The following is a 7,603-nucleotide window of genomic DNA, read 5'->3' as shown; positions in this document are numbered from 1 at the left end:
TGAGGTGGGCGGATCACAAGATCAGGAGATTGAGACCATCCTGGCTAACTTAGTGAAACCCTATCTCTACTAAAAATACGAAAAAAAAAAAAAAAAAATTAGCCGGGTGTGGTGGCGGGCACCTGTAATCGCAGCTACTCAGGAGGCTGAGGCAGGAGAATGGAGTGAATGTGGGAGGTGAAGCTTGCAATGAGCCGAGATCGCGCCACTGCACTCCAGCCTGAGTGACAGAGTGAGACCCCATCTCAAAATAAAAAATAAAAAAAAAAAGATTGAATACCATATTTTAGTTTCTGATAATTTTCTTGCTTTCTGATTGTTTTTTAAAGCACCTGGATTACATCTCATCAATACAATATCTTCCCTTATCTCTGTGGCTATGCATTATAATCTCTTTCCCGTTTTATTCTACTGATTGGATTGTCTGTGATTTTTCTAAGTCTCTCTTTCTTTTCTGTTTGCTTTATTTCTGTCTTTCATTTTAGGTATGCCCCACAATGTTCACTGATTGTTTCTTATTCGTATTTAAAAGTGAAACCCTAAAGAACTTGTTGAAAGTTCTGTGCGTATATTCAGGGCTTCTTAACTGATATATATCACTCTAAACTGACCAGGAAGTATTTTAGACTTTTTTTGCACTTCTCCAAATTTCAGTATATGTATTCCTCTTCTCTGAATCAGTTTTGTTTTCTTTCACTTTTCCTCCAGAGGAGAATCCTTTAAACTTCTATCAGGGGATATAAGCCCAGCTACCAACATTTTGAAGCTAGCTGAACAAATGGATCTGGGATGGGAAATCTTACCTTCAATATAGACTTTAACCTAATCCCCTGATATGCTTTGGATGTTTGCCCCCTCCAAATCTCAAGCTGAAATGTTACCTCCAATGTTGGGGGTTGAGACCTAGTGGTAAATATTGTAGAATGGGGGTGGATCCCTCATGAATGGCTTAGCACCATCCCCTTGGTGATGAGTTCTTGCCCAGCTCACACATAACCTGTTTAATAGAGTGTGCCACATCCTCCCTCTCTTTCTTGCTCCTACTCTCACCATGTGATATGCCTGCCTCCCGCTTCACCTTCCACCATGATTGTAAGCTTCCTGAGGCCCTTACTAAAAGCTGAACAGATACTGGCACCATGCTTCCTGTACAACCTGAAGAACCACGAGCCAAATAAACCTCTTTTCTTTATAAATTACTCAGCCACAAGTATGTCTTAATAGGAATACAAAATGTGACCAATACATACTGCTTTAAGTACAGCGCTTTACTGTTTTGTTGAGTGTCCCCAAATCCATAGCCTCTCTCAGTCTCTCAAGAAAATATATCTCCAGTTTTTGTCACTCATAAAGGAGTGGGCTAAGTCCTCCTGTGAAGACTTTAAAATAGTCCTTCAATTGTCAGCCCAGCCAGAAATCTCAAGAATTTTTTTAACTTGGAAAAGAAAAAGAAGAATGCAATTATTAACTCAGTTCCAATGACGTCTCTGATATTATGTTGCCACCATATTTACATTATCTTATTTAATCTTCCACATCTTATAAGATATATTATACCTATTTTACAGAAGAAGAAGCTGAAGCTCAAGTGGCTAATTAAGTCTCTCAGCATCACACAACTAGTAAGAGTTTAACATAATTTACTAATAATAAATTTGCTATAATGCATTATTGGGGTTCTTTACTCTTTTATCAAAGTTTGTGTAAAAGTTCCAAGGTGGGCACCAGAATATTAGGAATATCCTTGTGTATCAGCAAATATGGATGGTTTCTTAGATGCTCATGGACCTAACACACATCATCCTGCCTTGCTGCTTCCCTAGGGCACAGGCATCTTTTCTAAGTTGGGTAATGGCGATGGCTGCCATATGGATAGCATACAGCTATCCTTAGCGGCTCCACACAGGCATATGCTCTATGGGCCTGAAAATACTCTGGAGGGTGAATCATAATGGGACATGAGAACTTGCTGTTTTCAGAAACCATCAACCTTTATCTCTTTCCCAGGCTAAGGAAATCTCTCAAAAGTATTTATATCACTGCCATCTCTACCTTTCAGGGACATGAATAGCATAATCTCTGTAAGTTTAAGTCTTTTACAGAAAAATAAAGAAGAGTGATGATCTAAGAAGCTTGTTTCCCACTTTAGAGAAAATGATGAGGCAATGACTTAGCCTGATCAAATATTTTTTGAAATCGGAGATGGAAAAAAAAAGGTAAACAAAACAATTTAATATCTGATCAGTTATTCTGACATACACATACTGCTTTTAAATATCTGGTCATTTCAGCAAACTCTCTGTACGACACCACTGGTTTTTAAAATTACGTCTTTTTGTTGTTGGTTGAGGCCACTTGCAACTAAACAATGTGAATTGCTTTTTTTTTTTTTTTTTTTTTTCTCCTCAGAGTTTTGCTATTTCTCTAGTAGACTTCCCTTCCAGATGTCTTATGATGCTGTGTCATGACTTTTTTCTCTGAATTTCTTGAAATCTGATCCTTAAACTTCAGGCTATGCTTACTCTTTCCTGCTCTCGCTGTTACAAACTAGCAACATATGGCAGCTTTCTACTCACAGGCCAATCTCTTTCACTTCACTATATGTTTAGGCCTCAAGTCTCAGTTCCCCCTAGATACTTTCTCTTCCTCAGGAACAAAGTTATCAAAAAGTCAAGAATCTCTTACCCTTTTAGCTGAAGGAGTGTTTTCGCAGATGCTGTGGGATTGGCTTTGTGTGCTTCTTTGGTTGGTGTATGGCAGATGCACCTGACTGCAATAACAGCATATCCTGAGAATGACCCTATGGTCTAAGAAGAATGTGTGTTCAGAGTTCTGAGCTAAGGAATCTCGGAGTGGCCAACCTGGACATTTATACCTTATGTATGAGGAATATCTGAACCCTCAGTCCATTCCATGGAATACAGGCCATACAGAGGATTGAGGCCCTTTGTATGGGCTTAAAGATTGACAGGTGGAGGTTGCTAAGGCGTGGGGGGTACTAAGTGAAAATACTATATAAACTTCATACTTTTTACAAGCGGTTGCAGTTCTCCTGTCCAGCGTGCTACTACTGGATCACCTTGCATGTAAGTTCCCTCAATAAGACCTATGTCTTATTCACCGGCTCTAGTTCTCTTCCTTGGCCTCTTAAACATGATACTGTCTCTACTGAAGTAAATATGGGTTGAGCATGATAGTTGGGACATGTTGCTCATTTCTTTCATGGGTCTCTGCTGCTTGTATGTACAGTCACTGTGATGTCACCTCTGTTCCTCTTCTGCTATCCCCATGAAAATGGACTCTAAAATCTAAAGATTTCCACAGTATACACACTTTGATATACAGTAGAACTCTGCCTCCCTCTAAGGTACATGGATGGGCTTTGGTCAAGGATGGGCTGGGGTGGATATTCAGGCCTACATGACTCAGCAAGTTTGAAGCACAGGTTCACACGCCATCTGTTATATCACCTTTTTAAGTTCATACTTGGCTCTGAGCCACTATTGCCTGTAAAGGTATAATTGCCCTGCTAATGCTGTACAGGAGCTCTTGGGGCTTGACTCAGTTCAACATGGATCTTGTCCTGGTGCCCAGAGAGAAGGCCAAAGCTGTCCCCTCTTGCAGATGCACAGAGGGGAGCCACAGCGTGGCTTACACTGGTGCCCAGAGATAGAGTTAAGCTACTGACCCTGAAGGCAAAGGAGAGCCAGCGGTGCAGCTGCAGGCATGAGGGTGGCAGGAGCCATAGAGCCAGAGCAGAGAGCCAAGATAGAGGTGCACACTGTAAAGAGCTAGTGTAAGTAAGCTGTTTTTTGTTTGTTTTTTTGGGTTTTTTTTGAGATGCAGTGGCGCGATCTCAGCTCACTGCAAGCTCCGCCTCCCGGGTTTGCCATTCTCCTGCCTCAGCCTCCTGAGTAGCTGGGACTACAGGCGCCCGCCACCATGCCCGGCTAATTTTTTGTATTTTTTAATAGAGACGGGGTTTCACCGTGGTCTCGATCTCCTGACCTTGGGATCCGCCCGCCTCGGCCTCCCAAAGTGCTGGGAATACAGGCGTGAGCCACCTCGCCCGGCGTAAGCTGTTGATGAGAGCTGCTACTGAATAAAACCATATTCACCTGCCTACAGCCCCCTAAGTGCTCTTTCTGCCCACCACCTACTCCCCTCAGACCACAGCATGGGCTGGACCTGGACCCCAGGATCTGACAATTAACGATGTGGATGGGAAGAGGTGAGCAGGTCTTCAGTCCCTGAAGGCTCCCCAGTCAGTTATGAGGCTGCAGCATGAGCTGTGGTACCTGGTGGCAGCGGTGCTGCTTGGATGGACCCCAATGGAAACATGAATGACAGTGGATGGGTCTCCTGGGAGTGTGGAGAAGGCGCTGTAGCACCTGGAAGTGCACAGCATCGAGAAGAAGTATGCCTTTACAAGCAGTCAGATGTCCATTTGTGACTGCACTGTAGGGCGTTCATGCCCAGTCCTTGCAGGATGCAGCGCGGGGAGGAGGAAGAACTTCCATTGCAAGCTTACCCAGTGATCCACCTGGAAATAGAGCATGAGCAGCTGTCAGGCCCCAAGGGTGGGCCAGAGACGCCCCCCTACTCTGGTGGAACACCTTACCTTTGGTGCCTGTGTCCCCGCTAAGTTGTGGGAGTTAAGCAAGTAATGTCGGCAGTCACGTACAGACTTAATGCCAGTCATGTGGAAGAAGGATATTGCTGCACGGCCCAGTCCTGCCCTAGAATTCCAGTTCAAAGAGTACCTGCTGCAGTTAGCGGGAGTGTAAAGCCTTATCTGTTTGATAAGAGAACTGGTCGAGATGCACGGCTTGTGGGGGGCACCAGACAAACAGTTACCTTTGGACTTGGCAATCTACTGGTCCCTGGACCCGGATAAATTTACAGGCAGAGCTGCATTTATTAATGGCTATGAAGACCAGTGAGTGAAAATGAAAACCTGTGTCTTTGCATCTTGGCATGGGCCGCTTAGCTCTCCATGTATGCACTGTGTATGTCTCTCCCATACTTGCACGCATTCTGGTGCTGAATGTTTTGCAAGGTTTGGCCACTGTGATGTCTGTCACAGGCTTGATGGACCATTTGACAACAGAATAGGGACAGTCCACCGAGAGCCAGGAACAGTTTGCCTTCATGGGAGGGCAACAATGAACTTTCACAGTGTTGCTGCAGGGCTATTGTATAGCCCCAACATATGTTGTGATTTTGTTAATAATGTAATGTTAACCTCTGATCCTCTTGCAGGCTGAAAACTGGCAGTGTCCTCTCTTGCCTGGAATTAGGATGATGAGGCTAAGACACCCTTTCTGTGTAGTCAATCAAGGGTGCCCATTTAGACTAGATTTACATCTAACCACAGATAGTTTTGGCTAGGGCATATAGCAGTGCATGGAGTGATTGGAAGTGCCAGAGGGCTGTTAGTCTCAGCTGTGGAAGGGAGTTGAACTCTGGTGTTCCTTAATAAACAAGCAGTAATGACGGGATGGGTGTGTTCCTCGGTAACCAGCCCCTGGACTGGGAAAGCAATTAATGACTGCCTATGCTGCCCTTCAGGCCCATAAGAGCGTGGCAGGACGGGTTACAGTCATCATGCAGACAACTTACCCTTTAGCTGGATGGGTGCATTCATGGGTAATGAGCCCCTGAACAGGGATGGCACAGATATCCACTTTAATGAAGTAGGGTGCCTACTTAGAGCAGCGGAGTATGCCAAGTATAAGTCCCTTAGCAGCCGAGTTACAAGAGGTTTCAGGGCCTGCAGTCCTAATACAAGATAATGCCATGGGGCCTGAGGTACTCTTAGACCCTGAGCCTTCACCATTAGGAAGGGCAACCCCCATTCCTAATAGAGCATGGTACACTAGTGGGTCTAGCTGGGGTGCTACTGCTTCCTGGACTGCTGATGCAGCCTAGCCTACTACTGACACCATATGGTTTAAAACCAGGTATAGGCAAAGTTGCCAATAAGCTAAACTCAGGGAAATGTGGATGGTAATCACCAAGGAGGTGACACTTGTGGTAATCTGCGCCAATAGCTGGGCAGTTTATCAAAGTTTGTATATGTAATGGGCCTGCATGCCCAGAAGCTTATGCAGTATCAGGCCTGTGTGCCCAAAGCTTATGTGTCAGTCCTATATATATGTACTGGGCCTGTGTGCACAAAGCTTATATGCATAACCTGTGTGTCCAAAACCTATGTCTCCCTCGGCCTAGGGGATGGAGTGTAAGGTGCATGAATGTGCGTTGGTCAAGGATAGGCCAAGGCAGATATCCCGGCCTGCATGACTCAGGTAGTTTGGCACACAGGTGCCATTTGTTATATAACCTGTTTGTATCAGTTCATACTTGGCTCTGAGCCACTATTGTCTATAAAAGGTATAATTGCCCTGCTAACACCGTACAGGGGCTCTTGGGGCTCAGCTTGGCTCAACATGGCTCTTGTGCAAGCTCTGGTGCCCAGAGAGAGAGAGAAAGTTATCCATCTTGCAGACAGACGAGAGCCACAGCATGGCTTGCACTGGTGCACAGGGAGGGAAAGATTAAGCTGCTAACCCTGAAGGCAAGGGACAGCCAGCCCAGTGGTGCAGCAGCTGCAGGCATGGGGGCAGCAGGAGCCACAGAACTGGAGTAGATGGCCAAGATAAAGGTGCACAGTGTAAAGAGCTAGTGTAAGTAAGTTGCTAATGAGAGCTGCTGCTGAATAAAACCATATTCACCTGACTACGCCCCCTCCACCCTCCGGCACTCCACCCCCAGACCCCCGAGTGTTCTTCTTTCTGCCCATCCACTCACTCCCCTCGGACCGCAGCATGGGCTGGACCTGGACCTTGGGATCTGATACTCCCACACTACAAAAATGTACGTTTCTGGAAAGAACTTACCCTTAAACCACCATTTTCCAATTTTGAGCTTCAATCCAGAAAGTCTCAGTAATTTTAATAAATTAGTATCGATTGCCTGATGTGCTAATCTCAATTTCACATGTGAATATGAACATATACCCTTTCTAGCCTTTTTTTTTTAGAATTATAAAATACTTGATATTTTTCTGTCTTTACATTACTCTGTATCTTAAAGTATTTTCTCTCACCCTCTCCCTAATTTAGTGTTGTTAATTGACAAAAAAACTATCTAGTAGGCCATACATTCTCAAAACTCATAATGCATAAGGAGCACCTGTAAAGCTAATTTACAGATGTTAACTCAGTGTCTTCCAATCCCCTTTTCCTGCTGAGCTCAGTAAGTTGGTGATAAGGCCCAAGAATTGGTATTCTGCAGACCTCATATTGAGAAGAGCTATTACAGACAAGCAAGTGTCCCCCCCCCTTTAGTGAACTGAGCTATGTTATCCAGGTTTCATCATTCCAATATCTCAGGCCATGGTCCAGAAATTCAAATGATTGCCAATACCATCTGGGGAGCCAAATGTTCAACTCCATGATCATTTTTCTCTTTTAAAGTCTTCTGGATAGGAGGAAATGTTGAACATACCACCTGGGATCTGTAGTGTCTTTACTTCCTTCAACTTTCTACCCAAACCTCAGAAAGCATTATATTTTCAAATGCCACCAAGTCAGAAAGAGCG

General features: G+C 44.5%; 1 long non-coding RNA gene across 1 annotated transcript; it reads left to right on the top strand.

Moving 5' to 3' along the window:
* The first annotated feature begins 2,691 nt into the window (after positions 1-2,691).
* LOC135967095 (uncharacterized) lies at positions 2,692-6,976 on the top strand. Its single transcript, XR_010580962.2, has 2 exons — positions 2,692-3,086; positions 3,975-6,976. It is a non-coding gene; the product is annotated as an uncharacterized lncRNA (long non-coding RNA).
* Positions 6,977-7,603: the final 627 nt, after the last annotated feature.

The sequence above is a fragment of the Macaca fascicularis genome, chromosome 14, assembly GCF_037993035.2.
Source record: "Macaca fascicularis isolate 582-1 chromosome 14, T2T-MFA8v1.1".
NCBI classification, from domain to species: Eukaryota; Metazoa; Chordata; class Mammalia; order Primates; family Cercopithecidae; genus Macaca; species Macaca fascicularis.
The sequence above is the reverse complement of the archived record's forward strand: the minus strand, read 5'-3'. Positions and strand labels throughout refer to the sequence as shown.